The 24,643-nt window shown below is 41.6% G+C and overlaps 1 protein-coding gene across 2 annotated transcripts in view; it reads left to right on the forward strand.

Moving 5' to 3' along the window:
* Positions 1-24,643, forward strand: part of NOL4 (nucleolar protein 4) — a 189,820-nt gene that overhangs the window by 11,390 nt on the left and 153,787 nt on the right. The window lies entirely within an intron of this gene.

Here is a 24,643-nt window from a genome sequence, read left to right on the forward strand (position 1 = left end):
CTTGGGAGCATGGGCATTGATGATGGCACTTACCTGCTATTGTGCTGTTACCTGGTGTCTTGCAGCATCTCCCCAGGTGTTTTCCTATAGAACGTCTATAAGGGTCAGTCGTGTTCCAGCCCATACAGTCCACACAAGGAAAGACTTGTGGAGCATAGTGAAATACCAGCATCTTCCCATTCCCCTCCCCTTTGTACTGAATTTTAATATTGCTGGTGGTCTCAGCCCCTGTGTTCTTCTTTCAAGAATAGATTATTAAGTTTTAGGTACACATTCTTAGGTTGGCTGAAGCTAGCAGAGGAAAATAATTTGGTCATTACTGCATGATGCACCTGTATGCACTGTATTTTGTTTAGGGATTTATTTACTTATTTAATAATTACTGAGCTGTGAAACATCTATTGCAGACTCCCTTGCAGACTGGGACTAGATGGTTCTTCAGTCAGTTTGACTGTAGGTGTTTCTGTGGCTTGTTGCTGTAGTGGTTTTACTAGCCTGGGAGAAGACTATCAAAGTTTTTGAGCACCAGCACTATGCTGTGTGGACCAGTGCATGAGATGAGTGTGATTTACACAGAACATTTGCAATGAACCGCCTCCGTTTTCCAATTTACTCATGCTGTTTTCACCTCTGTAGTTTTGTCTACTTGTGCTAGATTATTTTTGGTGTATATTTGTTGTAACTATTACCAAACTCTTACTACGGTAGGAAGAGAAAAAACAACAGTATTGTTGAAGAATTAATTACAGATATGAGAGGAAATCAGCTCATTCAAATGATGACAATTTCGGGAAGACTTTGCTTTTGACCAGTCTGACCAGCAAGAGTGGCCATATATGTAATCAAATGACTCGTCCCATTGCATTTCTTAAGAAACTGCAGCAGAAAAGAAAAAAGAATGTAACTCATTCTGTTTTCCCCTCATCTAGACATAGTCATAAATTTTTTTTATGGTGTCTTTTGATAACCTTCATCTTTTTATATTCTGAGACTTCAGCAGAGCCCCACAACCATGGTTGTCATAATACTGAATTTCATTCATAATGAGCAAACAGCCCAGCTTTCTTTTAATGAGTGCTATATTCCAATTCCAGGCATCCGTCTAAACCCTGTAGTTCACACAGACCACATCTATTTACCCTTTTTGTTTCAATTTGGGCTTCTCCCACAAGGAGATTGGACAGTTAAATTCCGTACGGATGCAGCAGCAAAATCCAGAACTTCTTAAAAAGAAGTACGTCGTAAACACATTGCACTTTGACCCTGTGGTTTTCAGAGGACCTACACAAATCCTCTGCTGTGTTTTATCAGTGAACAAGGCCTGGTTATCATTGTTTTGGTGTACCTGAGAGTTGAGTTGGGCATGTGATGAGCTTTCAATGAGTTAAATTTGCACTGAAACAAATTATAAAGCAATATAAATAAAGCTAGGTCTAGAGCTGAATAAAAAATAAGACTTAAAATTAAGACTACTTTATTCCTTTTTAATTGCCCTTCTGCATAGCAAATTCTAGCAGTATTCTTTTCAAATCAGCCCAATTTTGGCAAGATATGTCAGACTTCGAGGAAACTGTGGAACTGAAAAGATTCTTTGAGCTGTATTCCTAATTGAACTTCGTATTTGCAACTTGAACCAAAAGGACTGCTTTCAAAAACCAAGTAGGAAAAAGCATTCCTAAATAGGTGAAAGCGGGTCAAATTTTGTTAATATTACTAAGTAGAACATTTTAATTAACGGAATTCTAATGAACTATGTCTTTTCTCCTACTTATTGAATTTGAGTGAATTTATAGGTAATTACAAGTTATTTTGTTTTTTATTTAATTGTTAATAAAGTCAGGAGCATTTTCACATATAGGCTTCAAAAAATTTAAAAAATCTGGATTATCATGCTTGCTGTAATTTGAAAGCAGGCAAATAAACAAAGTACAATGTAGCTGTAGAAAGCTGGAAGGAGTCAAGCCGGTGAAATCCACGAGGCTTTGAAGGACCAGTGCTGTCATTCTAAACTGCACTGGATGAAATGCCCTCCTGGGACAGTACCAGCAGAAGGTCTGTGAATCATTTTTCAGGCACAAAGATTATGGCCGTGTTTTGAAGACATAATGTAGTCCTTGGGTGATGCTTTAGGCTTTGTAATGGCCAGTGCCCAAGGGAGGAGTCCACCCACAAAGGTTCTGCCATGTGCACTCAGCACCCTGATCAGTTGGTATCAATTGACTGGGTGGCAGTGACTGAATCCTCAGTAGGCTATATTCAGATAAAGTTTTTCTATTTGTAAAGAATAATTTACCTGTAACTGCTATCTGTTTTTGCCACAGTATATTCCAATGTGCTAGACCAGTGTCTAAGAAAGTCTATAGATATGTTTATAAACTGATTGTTTAGGGAGAGAAAAAACAAACTGGAGAACAAGCTTGATTTGAGTCCTTTAAACTCTCTATATATTTAAATCAATTAAAAGTGCATCTCTCATCCTGTCCCCTTCCCAACTAAATGTACACGCACCTTCAGTTACACTGTGGAGGTTGGTTCTTTGCTTGTTTTTAAGTATTCTCCTTTTTTTATGGATATTGCATTAGGACATCTGCTATGGGGAGAATCCAGATCTTTCCCTTTTCCCTATCTTTCTGAACTAGATTTGTGTTAGAGTAATCCTGCTTCAAACAATAGTGGAAGAAAAGTGAAATGAGGGAATAAATGGAGAAAAGTGTTAAAGCCAATCAAGTATAAACAAACTTTGGCTTAATAGCTCCCTACAAGCTCATCCTAAAGCAAGAAAGTCAGCTTTGGGAGAGGTGGAGGCTGGGGGAAGTAAAATAGGCCCCAAACCCACATATTACACATTTCACAACAATAGTAATAATAAAGCTAATGAAGTAAACCAGGTAAAAGAAGGCTGATGCTTCTCGTTAATATGGTAATAAAACTGTTGTTGGTCTTCCAAACCAGTATTTAAGCAGCTAAGCATACCGGTTGGCTACCTATAGGCACAGAACAACGTTAAGATACTAACTACCTAACAATTAAAACTACCTGGAAAATGTGAGGAAGATAAAACACGATGTTTGGGCAGGCATGTTTCACATAAATTTGATTTCAGCAGAATTTGGAATAAATTCTATGTCTATTCCCCAGCATTTATTTCAAATTGGAGTTTATTAGTCAACATTTAATTTAATGAGTATCACAGCATGATATAGCAGAAAGTAGCTAAGCAGAATATTGCTAGATGCTAAAAAGCTCATCGTCATACAAATATGCAAATAATTAATATAGGTACCAGATACACCTCGCAGTTGAATTTGAATGTGTTCGCCATTGTGCCATAGCCCAAATATCTATTTGATGTCTGCAGCACTACGTGTTTTCCTCCATCCTTGTCATTTGTCTTTGCTGCTGCAGATTATTATTTACTAATAAGCAGAGAACAGTTCTTTCTCCTTGTGCTGCCTTTATTTCCAGACCTCGAGGCCTGCTGTTTCTCATTTTGAATTCCAATCCAACGGCAGGTGCCAAGATTCAAATGTACATTATCTACGGGCAGTAGGATCAGCCCGCTTGTGTAACATCAGTTGAAGCGAACCACTCACTGTGCTGGCTGCATTTTAATATTTTTAATTTCTCTTTGGAAGACATGCTATTTTGGGGAGCAAGCAAATGCAGTGTAAGCTGCACACAAGGGGAGATCTACAAATGGGTTTCTAAATCTAGGCTTCTGTAAATTAAAAAAAAAACAAAACCAGAAACAAACCAAAACAAGGAAACTTAGAAGCATGTAACTGGAGAATCTATTAGGCCCAATCCACCCACAACCATCTGGAGCAATAAGTTATCTATCTAATTTATCTAAACAAAACTTTGGACATGACATGAGCAGAAATGAGGTGAGTAAGTTGAGCTGAAATAATTTGTACATTAATCTTTTTAAATGTCCAAAAGGCCAGGAAGGCTGATTTTAAGAATTGCTGAATGAGATTACCATAATAATGTGAAATAGACCATTTTAAAGGGAAAAAAACTGCTCCCACTAAAGTCAATAGCAAAATCTCACTTACTACAATAGTAGTGGGATTGGTCTGCTAAGTAGCAAACCATGCTTTAGAAAAATCAATACTTCAATTTTACAAGGTAATACGGATAGCAGTATACTTGCCTATCATCAGACCTCGTAGTCTGTGGATTTTCTCTCTCTAATAACACGGAGGTTCAGCGCCTATCTTATGAATCATTGAGGGGAAAGACATGAGCCATTTCAAAGCGTTTCCCCTGCCCTAGCCGGGAAAGCTCTCCAGGGGCAGGACGCGCGGTGCGGAGCGGGCCTCCATCAGCGCCGCGCACCGAATGACTGTCTCGCTCAAGGCACAAAATAGCATTAATCGCTGTGCATCTGGCTGTAGCGTTTGATGCCCAGAACTTGAAACCCAACTCCTACTACGTGTCAGCAATAACCAGAAATGCCCGGAAACGGGTCAGGTGCTCATCCCAGACCACACCGCAAAAAAATACCGGTGACATTTTTATTTTGTGTTTTCCTTTTGCCTTTCAAGCGTTGCAGTGAGGTTGTGATTCAAAGCAGAGCTGTATCCCATGCGTTCGTCTTGACACAAAGGATATACATAGATTTTAACAGAGACAGACCATGGGGAAGGGGCTGAGCTTTCCCTCACCGACCCCACAAGGGCTGCCAGACCGCTGTGGTTTTATTCCCTGGAGCTCAAACCAGGGAGTTTCTGGGTCCCTCCGCTCCGCGGCACGCCGTACCCCAGGCATCGGCGTGAGCTGCGGCGGGGAGGGCGGGTGTGCGTGTGTGTCCGTCCCCCGGGGCAACGGGGAGGGAGAGCGGCGGCCGTTTGCCGGCGGGAGCCGCGCTGACCGTGACTCCATGGGACATAATGAGCGCAGCGGCTCCGCAGCCGGCAGACACCGCCGCCACCCCTCCCCCTGCAGCCATATGGTGCCGTAAACAACCGCCGCGCCGTGCGGGGTCCGCGGCTTCTTCTTCTTGTTGTTTCCCCTGCCCGCGTCCCCCGGGGGTGCCGGCCGGTGCTCCGGGGCGCACCTTGACGGGGACGGGGCGGGGGGGAAGCGGAAGGGCCATCTGCCGGGGACACCCCTCGGGGGCCGCGACGCCAGCTGGGTGCAGGGGGTGCCCTGAGGGGCGAGGAGGGGGCCCTCTCCCCTCGCCTCGCCTCCCTCTCCGCGCGGTGCCGGCCCCGCCGCCGCGGCTCTATGAATTGATTCAGGGCCCGGGCTGGCATTGAGGGCACGGGGGAGGGGAGCGGGCGAGGGTGCGGCTGTGCCGCCATGGCCTCCCCCCGCCGGTTCCTATGGTAACAGTGGAATACCTCCGGGACACACACACACACACACACACACACGCACACCCGCTCCTCACTCCCACTCGTGACGGGGGGGGCCCGGCCACCGCGCCCTCGGCACCGCCTTCCCCCCCCGCGCCGCGCCGTTCCCATGGCGACGCGCTGCGGCAGCACCTGTGCGGCCGCCGCCGCCGCCGAGGCGGTGCAGAGAGGCTCCCGCCCGGGCAGCGCCGCCCCCCCCCGCGGCCCGGCCCGGCTCCCGCGGGGCCCGCAGCGGGGCTGAGCCCGCCCGACCTCCGCAGAAAGGGCTGCGCTGGGCAGGGCCGAGCGGGATCCGCCACCCGGCGGGCCGCCGCGGCTCGGCGGATGCCCGCGGCCCCGCTAGGCAGCACCCACGCTGTGAAACATGCGGGCGGAGGATAACGCGAGGTAAAACAGTAGTCCCGGTGGATTCTCAGTGCAACGAATGCCCCGTGCCAGCCCGGTGCGGTGGTTACTGGTTACCCAGAGTAGTGCTGTCGCTGGAGTCGGGTGGGTGATACCGTCCTTTGTCCGGCACAGTGGACGAGGCAGCCCTGGGTGGGTTCCTGTGCCCGCCTGCTCTGTTCCCAGCAGAGGATGGGTGCTGGTGTGGCTATGCAGTGATATACGGCTTGTACCTATTTCATCAGGGCGCTCCTAATGCCCACAGCACACTTGCACTGTGGCCATATGCCCTGCAGACATCACAGGCCTCTGGGAACCAGCGGATTGACTCAGGGAAGCCCTTGTCGTTGGAAACAACCCCCAAATGTCTTAAATAAATGCACCATACTATGATGTGATGCCACATGAAACCCTGCTGGCAGATGTAGGGCAGCCCAGCGGCACGGCAGCTACAAATAGTTGCTGTAAATAGTGACATGTTGTGGTTGGCATGACTTGAAATGCAGGGAATGGAAATAAAACCTTGTGCCACTGTCACTGCTGGTGTTCACCCTCGTGCCCTGCTTTTGCTGGAACCCAGCACTTAAGACACCGCTTGCTCAGCAGCCCTCACGCTGTATTACCGTGTGTATGTAACGATATGGTATGTAGTATAGTATAGTGTATAAAATCATAGAGTCAGAGAATGGTTTGGGTTGGAAAGGAACTTAAAGATCATCTAGTTCCAACCCCCTGCCATGGGCAGGGACACTTTCCGCTAGACCAGGTTGCTCAAAGCCCTGTCCCGACTTTTTTTGTCTCCTTGTTTCCACTTGTAGCTTATAGCCATTCCTTCTCCATTCAGTGTATCTGTTTCAGCTCTGCATATTCACTGAAACAATGAGATCTGTTACGATGACAGTATCCAGATCTCCAGAGGTCCCTTCCAACCCTAATGATTCTGTGATTCTACTGTTTGCATTCATCCTTACCAGGCCTCAGTTGTGCTGGGTATCATGAGTTACAGAGACAGACGCATAAACTCATAGAATCATAGAATTACAGAATGCTTTGGGTTGGAAGGAACCTTCAAGATCATCTAGTTCCAACCCCCTTGCCCTGGGCAGGGAGACTTTCGACTAGACCATGTTGCTCCAAGCCCCTTCCAACCTGTCCTTGAACACTGCCGGGGATGGGGCAGCCACAGCTTCTCTGGGCAACCTGTGCCAGTGTCTCACCACCCTCACAATAAAGGCTTTCTTCCTAGTATCCAGTCTAAATCTACCTTCTTTCAGCTAAGCCATTTATAGGTAACACTGAAAAGTAGTGTTACTCAGCTTTTGGCCCTCGAGGTACTAAATAGGCAATAAAAATGTTGCATATAGTAATGATACAAAAATGTGGTCTTGGGTCCCTAATAAGCAAATATTAATCTGCTGTATTTTGAAGGCAGGTCAGTCCCTCTGAAGAAGACTCCTGAGTGCCTTCCTCCATGTAGCTGAATGGGGCATTCCAGGAATTGGGAAGACAGGGTGGATAGGAGGCATATCCTTAGCCCAGGTACTAGAAGAGGTTTCTCTTTTAGCTGTAATATGGGGAAATTACTTTTTATCAGCTTGCCTAAGTGCTGGGTTGCGTGTCATCGAATACAGCTGGAGGGCTCCCAGTCTTCAGTAGAACACAGCCGAGACCTAAAAGTAGTAAAATACTTTACCAATAACAGCATCACCCATGAAAATAAAAATTGAATGCCTTTGTGAAAAACTAACCAGAAAACCACATCTCTATCCTAAAGATGTTAACGTAAAAAAGAGCAGGAAGCTTTCTCTTTCTTTATAGATGTTAAAATAGCTTCAAAATGGCATGTTATCAACTGTTACAATTTCATTGTGAGTCCCATGGTGTTTGTAATTTTTTCTTAAACAATCCCATCTCCAGTCAAATGCTTGTGATAATTCTACTTTTGTGTTCAAAAAATCAGGCAAAATTCCTTCAGTAATCCCCATAGAAGAGATTGTCAGGCTTAGCAACAACTCCCTGTCAATTCACAGAATCTCTCAAGGCCCATGGGTATTTCATTATTGGCCTTTGGACTGACGAGTGTATAAAATGCTAGTGGTTAGTGTGGTTCTAGACACTGATACTGTTGATTTATAAACCATGAACGGTCTTGCAAGTTGCTGTTTGAGAACTTTTGCCTTGAACTCTGAACGTGTTCCAAGTGGACCTTGTAGACTTAGGAACCAGGAAACAAAATGAGTGTGTTTTTTTGCCTAAATTGTAAGATTTTTCAGGCCAATGCAATGATTTCCGTGCCCTATTTCATTAATTCAAACATCAGCTAAATAATTAATATTAAAACAAAGGCCATAAATGTGAAAGATGAGAAAACAAAGGATATAATTTCAGCAGAATCCTTTCAACAAAATGCATAGTAAGCTCTTTGAAAAAAATTCAGAAGGTGCTCCAAGTAACACAACCAGACTAAAATTTAATTATGGAGATAGGAACACTCAATACATCTTAAATTATATAAAGCTCAGCTTCATTATAGGGGAGTCTAGAAGCTTCAGCTTCTGAAGTTTGCAAATCAGAGTGTAAAAGCTTCATATGAAAAAACGTGTGTGTGTATGCTGCACCATAAAACAAGCTCTGGAGAAGGAGAGCGTTCTAGCACATGGCTTGCTGAAGACCATATTTCCCAGGTGCTTTCTCACCACAACTGGGAGGCATCCCTGCTGCTACAGCACAGGAGCACATGAGGATCGAATGTGAAAGCAATGTCATGCAATTGCAATGGCAATGCCTTTTTGGCCCCGTAATTCAAATAGGTTGACTTCTGTGGGACCAAAAATTGCAAAATAAATTGCCACAATACCTACAGCATCAATAACTTGCAAGAAGTAGTTCAGAGAGTTTATAGTTTGTGTTATACATACCGTCAGTTGAGTTGATCATAATGGTTCCTTCTAAACTGTTATGATCATCAGTACTGTGAAAAGGAGCATGGCCAGCAGGTCGAGGGAGGTGATTCTCCCCCTTTACACCACTGTTGTGAGACCCCACCTACAGTACTGTGCCCAGCTCTGCGGCCACCAACACAAGAGGGCTGTAGACCTACTTGAGTGAGGCCAGAGGAGGCCATGAAGATGCTCAGAGGGCTGGAGCACCTCTCCTATGAACACAGGCTGAGAGAGTTGGGCTTGTTCAGCCTGGAGAAGAGAAGGCTCTGGGGAGACCATTTTGTGGCCTTTCAGTACTTAAAGGGGACTTATAAGAAAGATGGAGAGAGACTTTGTAGCAGGGCCCATACTGACAGGACAAGAGGCAATAAAATTAAACTGGAAGAGGATAGACTTGGATTAGACATTAGGAAGAAACTCTTTACTGTGAGAATAGTGAGTCACTGGCACAGGTTACCCAGAGAAGTTGTGGCTGCCCCATCCCTGGCAGTGTTCAAGGCCAGGTTGGAAGGGGCTTGGAGCAACCTGGTCTAGTGGAAGGTGTCCCTGCCCGTGGCAAGGGGGTTGGAACTAGGTGATCTTGAAGGTCCCTTCCAACCCAAAGCATTCTGTGATTCTATGATTCTAAGGGTCTGTCTCTGTAACTCATGATACCCAGCATAACTGAGGCTGGTAAGGATGAATGCAAACAGTAGAATCACAGAATCATTAGGGTTGGAAGGGACCTCTGGAGATCTAGATACTGTCATCGTAGTAGATCTCATTGCTTCAGTGAATATGCAGAGCTGAAACAGATACACTGAATGGAGAAGGAATGGCTATAAGCTACAAGTGGAAACAAGGAGACAAAAAAAAAAAAGGATAAAAATAAAAATAGCATCTGAGCAGAAAATCTTATAGGAAAAAATGAAATGGAGCAATACTTTTTGCTTCAGCATCCAAAATCTGAAGGTGTTTCAGAAAGACTTTTATCTGTATCATCAGAAATCATAAAACGTGTTTGTGAAAAAGCCTGAAGAAAAAGTATTCCTGACCCCTGGAGGAGAATGCAATGATGGCATTGTGTTGTGAAGTACCCTCAGGTGTCAGGTTACTGTTAAAAATGACTGAACAAGATGGGAAGTGGGCTGTAGTTGTGAATAGATGGATGGGATAAAACCCCAGACACAGAATGAAACCCCATCCTAAATGCATTGTACCAGCTGGTGACAGCTACCTCAAGAGCCTAGTCTTTTTTCTTAAGCAACGTGTAGCCAGCTTGCCATGCCAGTGAAATATTATTGAATCAAATTGAATTTAATTTCACACACCCCCATACATGAAAACCAAACACACACATTCAGCAGACATGCAGCTGTGCCTGATGTCTCCCCAGAAAGCAAATTCCAGGATATATGCAGAATACCCCCAATGAAAACTTATGCTAGAAATGATTTGATTTGATGGGAAATTACTGTGTCATTTCCTTTTAAAGACTGTAGCACTCAAAACACAGTACCATAATAGGCTATTTGCACAGAACAGAACAGGGCTTGTCCTCATGGGCTTTTTAACATCTTCCTGGTGATCCATGCTGATTTGGCAGTTGTAGATGTAGGATTTTGAATTCAGAGCTTTCCTAGTGAGGAGGAATTGGCCTTGTGTGTGGTTTAGGCATCAGGTGTGATTCATCAGTAAAGTAATAGCATATTTCTCATAGAGCAGACAAGGCTTAAATGATGTAGATAAAGTACATATTCGGTCCACATAGCTGACTCCATCTGTTGGTGCAAGTGCTGCAAAGCCTTTTAGGTTTTTTGGAGATAGTGGTTGCTATAAAGTGCAAACAAATGAGTGGGTGCAATGTATTTACAGAAAGATGTGATACAAGAATTCCTACTACACTGGTGTCCTTGATTTTACTAAATGTGTCACGATACACATGATCTCCTTCTGCAGTGTGACTCGGGAAATGTTGTCCGGAAAGAATCAAGCCTCAGGTAATGAAAAGGTGAAGATTTGAGAAAAGCAAATTGCAGCTTCCTGTGGGCACAGCAGCATCTCAGAAGGTGCAGTTTAATGTTGAATTGTTGCAGAAAGAAGCAATATACTGCATTTGCAAATTCAGTCCTTGTTTTGTTCGGCTGAATAAAAATGTTGTTTGTGTTGTCAGCAAGATGCGACTAGATGTTGGCCCTCTTTGTTACATAGATTTGAAGCTTTATACCCCTAGCCATGTCTAACATGTATGTGAAACTGTGGTGTCTGTACCTGTGTCAGCTTTGCTGAGGAACTGAAACTGATGATGGTGCGTCCTGGTCCTTTGCAGGCAGAGCATTGTTTTAGGGAGAATAGGATGATTTGGGAGGCTGAGCCATAGTTTATTAAAATCGATGTGAGTCTTCAATGGGCTTTTTAATTATGTTATTATTTGTGAAGAAAGAATACCCTGGACCTCTTGCAAGGGAAGCTGTTTTTGGCAGGAGCAGAGCAGGAATTGAGAGCTCTGCTGGAAACAAGGCAGTGATATGGCAAAGCCTTAGGGAGGCGATCACCTATTTCTCACTGCCACTGAGAGGCCCTTGCTAACTCTTTCTCAGCAGATATGATCTATTATGGCAGAGAAACTCTATTCCCCAAATGAGTCCTACAGAGTGCTAGTATTGTGTCTTCTCTTCCAAGTGAACATAACTAAGGAACAGCAGCACAGCAGTCTGCAAACCTTTTGTAACAGGTGGTTGGCTTGAGCTCATCCAAAGGTTCTGTATTTACCTCTATTAGTCTGTAAAATAGTCTCTCAGAGGCAGTGATGATAGCTACCTCAGAAGAGTCATTTAAGATGAGACACAAGAAAGTACATCATAAGCCACAGAAGGCAGTCCCTTTTCTGTCAGGGGATGGGCTAAGTGACCATTTGTTTTCTCTTTCATGTCCCTGATTTTGTGCAGTGCTACTCATCTCAAGAGATCCCCCAGCACATTGCAAGTATGTAATGCACATAACTGTGAATTACAGCCAGCTCTGGGTTGGCTGGCTATAGCCATCAGTCAAGCTGCACACAGCATGTGTACGTAATGAGAGGAAGGGAAACATTATTGTCATTATTATTATTACTAAAGACATCTGAGTGCTGTGTCCTGTTATCTTACTACAGGCAGTGTACACAAAGGAGCGAGAAAATGGGCAGGTCACTTCCTATTGGCAAATTATGGTTTTGCTACAGTTTGAACACAGCAGTTTTAACTAAGATTTCGGGAGGCAGAGCCTCAAATTCTGGTAAACCTGATGAATAATATAGTCATTATAGTCCATTTAATACATAATTGAATTCTAATGCTGTGTTTCAGCTTTTCTTCCTGTTCTGCTAAACAGCTGAGAAATTTAAAACTTTGTTCTTTTTATATAAGGCGAGCAAGTGCAAGTAAGGATACATACTCAAAAACATGTTAATATAGTGCTTAGTTCATATTTTGAGCACATGATTGTACTAATAATTACAAAAATTTGTATAGTTTGCACATTAACTGTTGCATATATGAAAGAATAATCATGAACTTTAATTATAGAGAGCAGACTATTTCATCTGCATCTTTCCTTTTCTTTCATCAACTGTGCTTTACGTATACTAACATTAGCATGCGAAGCAAGACTGTATGGTGGTAAATTTATGGGCATGCCTAGATTAAGGCACAGACTTGCAAACATCTGATTAATAGTGAGTCTTCAACTTGCAAATACCCTGATTTCCTGTCTTCTATAATGCATCAGGTGTTGGGTAAATCTGTGTGCCTACTTATTCAAAACACCTATTTTTGCAGTACTGTGGGGGAAATAAGATGTTTTCCTTCATTATTTGACTGTTCCTTTAATTCTGCTAAGAGAAGTGATAGTGGACAGCATCATTGCTGATCAGAACTGGGGTGTACTTCTGATCTTCACTAAAAAAATTAAGAAGCTGGTATTTGTAAAAGCTAGGAAGACAAATTTACCTGATAAAACAGCATTTGCTGTGTTGTGAGTTGTAATTACCATTGTTTTGAACTGTTTGCTGTTTAGGGCATGGTCCAGATTTGATGCAGGAAATGTTCTGAATAAAATTCACATAGCTGCAACTCTAACCCCTTTCTACCAGGAATTTACAGTCCAGACATCTATATCTGTTTTAGTTTCAAAGCAACATAATAAAGGAAAGTAGTTCCATTCACTGTTCTGTTTTATAATCAGTGATACATGTACATGTTAGATGAGACTGCAAAACGTTTATAAGGAAATTCATACAGAGGCATATCTTAAGTACACGCTTTCGAAGAAGGCGACTACTATGAGTAAAGGTCTGAATGAAGGACGCAATAATTGTGAGCCCACTGGATTTCACTGCCAGTGACAGTACAGACAAAGATACTGATTCCCAGCCCTCTACTCCCAGATGAGTAGTGCCTGAGCATGCCTGAGAGGGAACATGCTTACTGTCCCTATGGAAATTGCTAATCATAAATCTATTTAAGCCCTGAAAAAAGTGTTTGGACTGCATGAGGAGCTGCAGATGGACTGACAGAGGAGCAAGGGGGAGAAAAAGTAAAAGGTAACTGTGAAAATGCATTGTATTTTACTTCTTATGTAAGAAGAACCACTATCACTCCCACAGGCATTTAAGCAGAGTATTCTCACTGCTTTCAGAAGGGCATTAAATAAGGCAAGAAAGACTTATGTGCTTATAGTGCTTATTGAAGGAAAGGTTGATAGAGTTTATTCAGAGAAAAACTGAGTTTACTGGGTTTTTAAAGAAGTTCAGGAGACTGTTTTAGATGGTCATATTCTCTTAGTGCATAACCTTGTAGGCCAAATAAGAGTTTGGTGGGCTTTTATAAAGGTTCGTCATGTGTAATATTACCAAGTGTTTTCTGTCACACAAGCAGCTTTAGTGTAATATTTGATACAGAGGAATTTTCCTTCTAAAGGAGATTACCCAAAGGATTCATAAAGGCCCCGTCTTTCCATCGCTGCCACCATTTTCCTCTTAGATTCTTTTTAGATATATATTTCATTTACATCACTGTAGCAAAAAATAATTGGCAAGGTGAAACTGTAGATCAGCATTGAAAATTTCTCCTAAGTAAAATCTGGCTAATATTGACTTCAGTGTACAGTAGGAGCATGTTTGTGCTGAATGGGGATATGAACTCTCCATCTGCAGATGTCAGCCTCATAACTATCGCTCTGGTCAGGACTGAACATATGGTTGAGCAGTGTTTTTCAAAACTTGGATTGGCCTCTTCATGCTGTGGACTTTGTTTATGGTTGAGGAAGGGAGGAAGAAGAAAATGAGAGAAAAATAATGGTGTAAATGATCTGACTATCTGCAACAGTGCTTCCTCACAGAAACACAGGTTTTTGCATCTGGCACTTGTTCTTGCCTAGGTTACCCAGGAGAGAAGAGCGCTGTGGTAGTGCTGAGGTCATTTCATTTTGTAAAACCTGGTCTGTGCACATGCACACAAGCATTTACAGAATCATAGAACGGTTCTATGAATATTAACAAATGCTAACAAATGTAATAAAAAACTCCAATATTCTTTATTTACTTATTTAGTTTAATGATACTTTTGAGTGCACAAAAAGGTGCACTCAAGGTCTGAGATAGAATAAAAAAACTTTTTGGGTTTTTTAATGTATTTTGGAAGGATAACTTCTGCATCTTTCATAATGAATTTTCCTGAAGAACATGTTTAGATGTTTGGTTCATGGCATTTTCTGGCTACACTGAAAGCTTATTGCCAGTATCTGACATGACATTTGCTGCTCTGTTTCAAACCTGGTGGGGAGATTGTGTATGGAATGTTTTGCGTGATTTTTCTAGGTACTGTGCTGCTTCATCTGAAACCAGGCCCTAATTCTCCCTACAGTTCCTACTCATCAGGAATGTAACACCACTACTGCTAAAACCACCTGCAGGCAGAAGTCACTGTGCCAAGCACAGACCTGTGCATTCAGTTTTTTACTGATCTGGCCACTGAGTCCCCAGTGGCCTGTATCCCTCACCAGGTAACATTACCTTTGCAGTTACAACGACCCCCTTCATCATCCCTGCCTGTTTGTCCTTGCAGAAATCTAGAGAGACCTCCATTAGAGGCTCTTAAGTCTGTACACTAGGAGTATTTAGTCTTGGAAATACCTCTTTGCTCCCTGCAACAGCTTTCTTCTAGTGTGGGAGGTATGTTGGTAATGTGGTCGGAGAACCAAGCCATGCATGGAACATGAGGTGCCCTGGAGACTCCTGTCCCCTTTGGCTCTGGAGCTGAGGATAGTTGTCATTCAAACAAGGTTGCAGAACCGGTGCCTGGGTTATAACAGCACCAAGGTTTTGTGTGGGTGATGCAAGGCCACTAACGTTTTCTCATCTGTCCCTGCCATAAACTGCCTATACAGCACCAGTGCAGCTTAAAATCTGATCCCCAGTGTCTTTACTGATGTTACTAATGAGGTTACCAATTAATGGCACCTAATGGCCTGTTGTAGCAGTGGTTTTGGTGACAGAGACAGCTGTCCTCTGGGAACTGTGCTGAGACTGTGAACTCATTTTGTATGAGCAAGTGAACAGCTGTTGCAGAAACATCGAGGGGAGGGATTAGGTCACTCCATCTCCCTTACACCCCAGGGCTATTCCTTGCAGTAGGCAGCAGGTGGAAGGTGTAAGCAACTTTAAGGGACAAAAGCCTTTTCTGGAGTGGCACCCAGAGATCTAGACACAAAGCCACTGTGTCCCATTAGCAGTCTTCTGATTCATCCTGTTCCCCTGACTTTCTGAAGTATTTTACCAATTAATTAAGACTTTGAAGCAATTTATTATTTGTTTGGAAGTCTTGTCACTGAGCTGTGTTGATCTGTGGTGTGGTATCCTCTTAGCACCCAATTGCAGTATGTCACTCTTGGCATGTGCATATCATGACGTTTATTGGAAAAGCTCCCCCTGTGAACACCCTTGCATCAGAGGCTTGTGAGCGTTTGGAATATAATTTTAAAACATACATTTCATTTCTCAGGCAGCACTTTGGGGTGCTGAGTTCTCATTATTTAAGTTTCACTTTAGTCTTAGGTTAGTTTTGGCGTACAGTAGTTGCATTTCATCAGTCTGAAAAAAGGTGGCATTATAGATCTACATTGCATTCCCCTAGTGCTTGAATACCTGTAAAGTATAGCACACTTTATATTTATGTAATTGTTCATTTTTGGAACATGACAGGAATGTCAAGGGTTAACATTTAGTTAGGAGCTTGCCCATTTCTTTTTGCTGAACTGATGAAAATACCAGATATTATAACTTAGAAAAAAAGCCAAAACATACAAAACAGGACTGCTCTAGGAGTCATACTCACTCATTTTAAAATCCTCTACAGTCAAAAATATTTGAAGAGAATTAGTTGTTTTGTCCTGGTAATCTGATTTGGGAAAAGCAAATCTTTTCATGCTCACCAAAGTGTTATACAGATACAGAGAGCTGTCTGTTTTGAGATGAAAGTAAACCGGTATCCTCATTGCTGGTAATGTTGAGAAACAAAGTTTCTGAGTGCTGAGCTGTCAGAGTGGGCAGCTGAAGTCCCTTCTTTTCAGAGTACTCACCAGGAGTAGCTGACCCTTCCAGATTACCTGGGAGACTGAAAAGGCAGTTCCCCAGCTAAGCAGTTAGCTTGGCATTGTAATCTCTGGAAAAGTCTTGCAGTGAGTGTTTATGGCTTGGCAGATAGATACAATTATCCGATAAAATGTATGGAGAGTAGAAAGACATGAAGAAGTGTTTAAGGGGAATGTCATTTCAGTGTTTGTACACTTAGCGGTCACTTGTGCTTCACCGAGTTGTCATCCTTCTATTTTTTGGCTTAGCTTTGTGGTGTATTTACAATTTTTTGAACAACCAAGGAGATCTGTACGCAGAAAGATTACCACCAGCCTCAGAATCACTTCTTTGAAGTTTTGTTGCTGTTTCAGTTAGGAGAAATCCTATTTTATAGCTATCCTAATACTTACCTCTATGTTCAGTTTTACTTTCAGTAAAAGAATAACTTGACTTTAATGGGATGAATTTTCACACACTTTCATCCTGTTTCATGGTAAAACTTGAAGTTCTTGGCAGTTTCTTAAGCTTAAAAACTGCAATTTCTTAGAATTCATGCAATTACAGAAGTCTGGTAGAAGTTCCTCATACCTAGATGAATCATCTAATGAGTCATCAAGAAGGAATAAACACTTTAAAACTTTGATCATGAATGTGAGCTTAAACAAAAACTTCAGTTAAATTTGGCAATGTTACACTCCTTCCCTCTTCAGTTATCCTTAATATCCTACCTGGGCTTATTAGCTTTCAGCTGCTTACCAAATAGAGTTTGAAGTGGGCGAGTGAAATATGCTGGAGATTTCCAGAACTGTAGTGAGCATTTAAAAACAAAAAACAGACTGCAAAGTCAAAACTTACTTGTTTCTAATAGAAAACTAAGCCACTAGAAAAGAGACAGCATCCTTCAGGGAACAGGGTTACAATCTGGTTACCAAAAAAGAAGAGAAACAATTATTGCTTCTTTTAAAATACAGACTTCTGAACAAACTATTTTGAAATAACCTAAGGTCAGAAATTATTTTAGAGATTATTTTTTAAAATTATGAATTCTTTGATAAATTATAGTTAAGTTCAATTTAATTAAAAAGAATTGCAATTTGCTGAATTAATTTTTTGTTGTTCTTGTTAGAAATTGACCAAAATTGTGCACTTTTGATATGTGAACTGCTGTCTCCCCATAGATGCTATATGTGCTCTTCCTCTCTTTCTGTCCGGTTTTAGCTTTGGTTTGATTGGAATTGTCCCATAGTTTTCACTGAATATGCATTTAATTCCTGGGTTAATTGTTTCTATATTAAATATACCAGCTAAACATATTTTTGCAGACAGCATACAGCATTAATTTGCATTCTCTATTGAAAAATAAAGAAAAGGAAAACAGGCCAGCTGTAAAAAGACTGCATCTAATGATAGAAGAATCATCTGTTGTTTTAACAGGCTGAGGAGGCAGGTATTTGGACAGAGCCTTGGACCACATGGTTTAGTGTGAGGTGTCCCTGCCCATGGCAGGGGGGTTGGAACTAGATGATCTTAAGGTCCTTTCCAACTCTTACTATTCTATGATTCTATGATTCTATGATTTGCTGGAGAGGGAGGCAGGTAGAGGGAGTAATGTGGCAAGTGTGGTCTTCATGTAAGAACACGTTTTTGTTTGGTTTCTTTCTGCTCTTCCCAGTCATACCAGGGCCATGTGTGTCCCTGAGCATATTCCTCATTGGTTTGAGTAATGTTCACCACAGTGTGCATGCATGAAAATTCCTATCTTCTTGTCTTGCTAAGGTAGCTATGGCTGCATCTTCAGTGGCATTTAAGTTTGGAGAATGAATGTGCCTTTGAAACAAAGCTCCTGACCATGCTTGCTGTGCTTCATTTCACACTGCAGTGTTTTTTCAGTGTATGAACTAGATTCCTTTCAGTGAAAGAAAGTAGCATTTGTTCCAGGCATGCACTTACTGGGTTGCAACCAGAGGTGGGTGTCCAGTGCAGGGGATCAGGTGGAATCAGCTCCTAGGTGTCAACTGCTTTGCTCTGTAGACCTGATGCTCCTTTGGTGCCCCACTTGCTCAAGGAGATACAGCTCATGGTGTTTGGTTAGCTTGCAGCAACAGACTTCACAAATAACAAAATGTGACCTGTCTTGTGACCGTTTTTGTTCAGAATGGTTGTAAAAATGTTTAAACACCTGAGGAAAAATATAATCAGGTGTTAGTGTGCTGAGGAAAAAGAGCGTTCAGGCCTCAGTTAAGAAGTAACTATGAAGAGTAAACTGTAAGCAGGGCTCTGCCTGTCCTGTATTCCTCACTGGGGTCCTCTCTGGCATTCCTTCAGGGCTCTGATCTTAAGGCAGCTGTTTGAAATTGCCTCTTGCTTCCCATGTCCATGTTTATTTTCAGTAGGAGACACAAGAGTCAGTAGTCCATACTTCTGAAGAAAGATGAAAAAGAAAAGTTTCTGCCCTTTTCTGGTATGGAAAGAGCTTTAAATATTTATCTCAGAGACCACTGGCCAGGTTATTATCCTGTTCATGCTAAAGTGGCCTCTGAAGATACCTTTGAAGATGCCTTGTCTATGATGAAATAATCTTTAGTCCCATTTTACTACACTTCAAGGAAAGAAAGGTGACAGACCTTCTCTTTGCAGTTTGGCAAGTTGGATTTCACAACCCATTCTTTCCAATTGCTAGATCTTAATTTAATAGAGCTAGTGATTCACACCAGGTGGTTACCTCACCTGAAAGGACCCAGTAGGATAGTCCTTTTAGGTAAGGTCTTTTAGACTTATATAGCACTCAGCATTCACTGTTATTGTTTATGGACAGAGATTTGGCTTTGGTGCTTTCCCATCATCTGGACTGGTCCAAGAGGTAAAGAAGAAAGGGACTTCTGCTCCGTATTGATTTGGCCTCTCTAGCTGTTTATTAGGTCTCTTGGACTCCTCTATCAAGACAGTTAGGGGACTTTTCCTCACCTACAGCTTTCCTAACATCCCCAAACTTTGTTGCTTAGTTTTAGTCCCTTATCTCAAATGACATATTGATTTGCCATTTTACTTCACTTTATTATCTTTATTTTCATGATGTATTTCCGCAATTAGTTTGACTCGTTGCTGCCATATCCTAACTTACTGGTTTAGTCCTTGTAGGGTTTGTTGTTCTAAATGTTCGAGAGAGAGGACTTAGCTGGAAATGGTTCTGGTGTGTGTATATTAAGATATCTGCCTTGATATAACTCTGATTTTTCCTGTCTCCATCTGCTGGTAAAAGATGAGATTTGCTGTTCAAACATATAATGAGGAACAGAAACTATAAATTTCAAATAATAAATATCCTTTTCACTGTTACAGACACTTTCCATTAGGAACTGGATAGAAAAGATCAATTTATTTATTTTTAGACTGCTTAATAGTAGCTATCAAATGCTAATAGCTTTTGATCTGTTTTGGATTTGGATTTATACTGCACTGGCAGGAATGAGTTTGTTATTCAAATGGATGTACTGATAACCTGGGGATTCAAATCAGTGTGCTGATGAAATTAGATTTGCTCATTTCTATAGGAGTAAGAGACATTCTGAAATGGTCATCCCTCTTTTTGAATATTAATATTTTTGCAGTTATTGAGCAGGCAGATAATGGAAATAATATATAACCAGATTTTCAATCTGATCATTGATTTTGACTTATTTCTGCGGACAGGTACATAAGGCTCAAGTTATACATAAATTACCATTGGTTCCTCCTAACAGTCACAATACAAAGTTTTCCTGTGTTGAATCCAAAGGAAGTAAAACACCTACATACAATCATGTTAGGAGCTCATGCAGTATGAGCTAACAAAGTGGGGGGTTATGTACAAAATGTTTTGTTCATTTGGAGCACAATGTTTAAGTCATCTTCCCATCCAGGGGAAATGCTTCTTCCAGGCTGCAATAGGTGACACTAGTCAGCAGAGGTGTGGTAACACAAAGGTGCTTTAACTTTGCTGTCGTCTGAACTGGTTGTACAAGAAAAATGTTATGTTCCATATTTTCGCATTAGAAGCAATCTTACATTTGTATGTGATTTATGTTATGTAATGAAATATTTAGGTTGATTGTTATTTCCATCTACTCCTAATGTTTTGTGGCTTTGATGCTTTTACAACAGAGGTTTTTATATATATGACATTTTCCATAAAACCACCAACCAAGCCTTTACTTTTATTTTATATTTCAGTCTATCATGTGTTTATAGGAGTATTCTTCAAACACTGTAAAGATGCTGATAGTTATATTCATTCACGAAGCAAGAGGCTGTTTTATGAGACCTATTTCCCCCAAGAAATTTCAACATGAGATGGTGCAGGTATCCTCAAGCAAGGAATTGCAAGCACTTTTGTTTCAGTGGCTTTAATTTTAAAGGCTTGTATTAGATTTTTTTCTTCTTTGGAAAGTAACTATAAAAATGACAGCCTTTCATTTAATAGATGTTTTCACTGTCTTGACTAAGAGTTTGATCTGTTCACTTCACTGGCAAACTTGTTTCCCTCCTTTACTCCCACAAACCCTGTAGATTCCACCTCGATGCAAGAGACTCTCTCCCCAAGCATCCTTGTTCAAAGGGATCCTTAGCCCTTTCTGAGAGGTGCAGAACTCTCTGTAGAAATCACTTGTGTCCAGAAATTTATTTTTTTTTGTGTAGATATCTAAAAACTAACAATCAACTTTAATCTCAGAGTGCACATGGAATTTGTAGGGCTGATAATGAAAATAAACATTGATTTATTTGCATTCTAAGAACATAGGAAGATCTCTGAATAAGCATGAAACCAAGAGTACACAGGACACCCTGCAATGCAAAGGATAAAATTAAGTAACTGCTCACTGGTAGAGATTGAAACCATTCCAGCAGCTGTAAGGATGAATTGTGTTTTGGCAGTGCCCATCTTTCTCCGGGCCAGAGAGGATCAGTGAAACTGGTTTACGGTGGGGGTATGTCTCAGTGGTGGCTGAAATGAGCAGCATGAAGCTTGGTCTAGGAGATTTAAGAGTCTAGGTCCAATTTTTGAAGTGAAACATTCAGTGAGGCTTCCATTCCTAAGTCATTTTTGAACATGAGGCTTGGACTCTTGCCATGATGAATAAAAGTCCTAAAAATACCTCAGTGATTTATAAATATCCTCCTTGCTATTCCAGAGTTGTTAGAGCCCAAGTCACTTTGAAAGTGGCATTTAAGCTTCTCAGTCCTAGAGTTATCAAGAAGGAACTCAGTTAATATCTAGTCTGTTCGAGACAGGATTTACTGAAACTATTCCTGGCAGATATTTGCCTAACCTGGTCTCAAAATCCTCCTGTGACATACATCCCACAGCCTCCTCAGGCAAACTGTTAATGTACTTGACTATCCACATGAATACTAAGTTTTTCCTAATGTCTAATGTAAATCTCCCATGATGTGGTTTAAGCCTATAACTTGTCCTGTCCCTTGTGGACATTTCATAGCCTTTCAGACATCTGAATAGCATTATTATGTATTCCCTCATTCTCCTCTTTTTAGCCTTAGTTGAGGCTAAAAAAAAGTCCCCTTAGGCACTGTGAAAATTTTTACCCCAAGCCAGCTTATAAAGTAGAGCTGCTTTGTTAATGCCTTTATCAAATAGCAATTTCAGGATAAAAGTGTAGTGTAATGGCATATGGCAGGAAAGCTTGATACAACTGTGTCCACTTCAAAGACTTTATGGTTTAAATGGAGATTTGAGGTTGTATCATTTGCCCAGCTTTTACTTATTGGGATGTCAGTACTGGGATATCAAAAGCCTCAGTACGTAGCTACCTTATTCACATTACTCAGCTGGTGTGTTGCTTCTGCAGCTAAGGCTTACGTCTCTGCACAGCACTGCATGTTGCCAGATGGGCTGAACAGCTTACTCACAGCAACTCAGCACCTTCTGCAGCACTGCAGACTTTCTGAAACAAGGTCTACCTTATTGCCTTATGCAGCACCAAGCAGAACGAAGCTTGTCCTAGTCACGTCCAGGCACCACCAAATAAAGTTATGATGAGGTTAGAAGCATAGATGTTAAATAATAGTACTGTCTTCCCCAAAACCAGTTTGCAGTCTGTGTAAACTATTTTTTTTCCCCTACCCTTTTTGACTGGCAAGATTTGGAAAGTTTATATTCATTTTCTGGCACTTCAATTAGGAGGCATGACAGAGACTTTGTACAGATTTTTCTGCCTTGTATTTTTAGAAGTAGTAGCAATGCTTACTGTTTTATTCAGCTGGATGGAGAAATGCAGCTTCAAGAGCACACCCACATCATGCCTACCTGCCTTTGGGTATCGGTGTTTGGGAAGGGAGGTAGGAGGACCATCAAAAAAGAGTGCTCCACACTATGGCCACCGAAAGCAGCAAAATGAATTCTATTTTTGAGTTTCTTCTCTGAATGTATTCCTAATGTTTGCATGTGTCAGCTCTGCTGAGGTGACATCTCAGGTTTTAAATTAATATTGTTGTAATGTATTTCTCTTTAATTAAAAAAGAGAGCTCCCCCATAGGGAATTTCCTAAAACAAAACTCATTGGTAATAAACGGATTAAATCTTTATCAGTTAATCAACACTATAAACTTCTGAGTGTTTGGAGAGCGATGTGAGATAACACTGTCGTCATAATAGGAGTGTTTGAAATCATTAGGGATCCCACCGTGCCATTTGGGTGCTGAGAAAATAATGATTGAAGATGGGCCCCCTTACAGAGTCACATGTGAATTACTCCAAAGATTAAAGCTGCAAAGATCTGGATTTTATGTTGGAGCCACCTTTAAGGCACTTTTTTTTAATAGTGGGAGTAGTGGTGGGCCATGCCAGACAAATTCTTAATGATGCCAATACCAGAACCTGTCACAATGCTACAGAATTTTTTGAGCTGGTGGTTAGTGAAATTTTAGAGACTGTTCATGGGATGAGTGCTTTGCCACCTTCTCAGAGCAACTGTTCCCAGCTGATCCCTCTGAGGCTTTGACCTGTGATAGAGATCGCACTGCAAATTCCTCATCTTCCTCCACCCTGAATCCTCCACACTGTCAGGACTGTGGCAATCCTCTCATCACACACGTGCAGGAGTTCTGCTCTGGTCCAACTGTCTCCTGGGGATAAAGAGCACAATGTGCTGTGCAGATGGAAGGGACCATGTAGCCTTGGGCAGTGGGCCTCTCTGAAGAGGTTGGGCATACTGGAGCAGGACAAGGTAAAACTTGTCTGGCTGGTAGCATAGCAACACCTCCTAACCTGATATCATTCGGAGCACTGCACATTTAAGAAGTTGTGCTACAGAGGCACTGACATTTTCTCCATCACTGCTGGGAATGTGTCAGATCTCCTCTGTGTCACCCTGGGGGGTTCTTTGGAGTCATTTGGATTATTTAGGTTCTTTCTATGAACTCTATGAAAAATACAAGTAAGTGGGCTGGAATAAAAATAGGGGCAGTGAGAAAAATAAATCGTGTTTGTCCACATCCAGCAAACTTACTGGAATGGGTTAGCAAGAAGTTAGGGGCAGAGGGACAACAACTGGGAGTCATACATAATTATTGACTTTTAATTTCTTATCTTTTGCCTTTATTTGGTCATTGAATCAATAACTGCGTGTGTTTTGTCACAAAAGGATCAATGTAAATCAGTTTTGTTGTGGTATGAATTACAGCAGCAGTAATGGTATTATCAAATGTGTTCAGTTTGGAGTGCCCTTATTGCTTAAAATACACATTGAAGGTCAGGTAACACTGCAGGCTCCAGAGGTCTAAATTAAAATCCTGTGTTGGAGTACATGTGAATTGACCATTTTTATTTCATTCTTTATACACTTAAGATTGTGCTACAAAACGCAGCCTGCTTGATAGATGCCTGCTTGGGGGGAAAAAAAAAGTCCCAATTCCTGCCCCTTCCTTAGAATTGAATCCATAGACAGTTGTAAAACAAACAAAATCCCTCCTTTGGATAGTCCTATTTAAAAGGCAAGAACTGAATTGCACTGATTAATTTCAGTGACACTGGGGACTGTTTCTGTTTAGAACTCTAGCTGCCGTAGCACTATCACTTTTGAAAATCAGATGGTAGGTGTCCTCACTTTTCTGTCACGTGTTCCAACCAGACATCTGTGTGCAAAAATCATAAGTTTTAAAAACATCCCTTTCTTTTCTTCATATTGTGATATGTCTTCATGTAGTATGTTTTCAAGCAAGTTTTGCAGGGGTAAATTGTTTGTAACAACTTCCTTTGTATTCATAATTACAGTCAGCTCTGTCACCTGCGAATTATAACCTTTTAAAAATACCTTTATGAAATGCTAGATGATACAGATTTACTGGGAGGGGAATGAGGCAATAAAAGA

Source organism: Strigops habroptila, chromosome 1 (assembly GCF_004027225.2).
Source record: "Strigops habroptila isolate Jane chromosome 1, bStrHab1.2.pri, whole genome shotgun sequence".
Classification (NCBI taxonomy): domain Eukaryota; kingdom Metazoa; phylum Chordata; class Aves; order Psittaciformes; family Psittacidae; genus Strigops; species Strigops habroptila.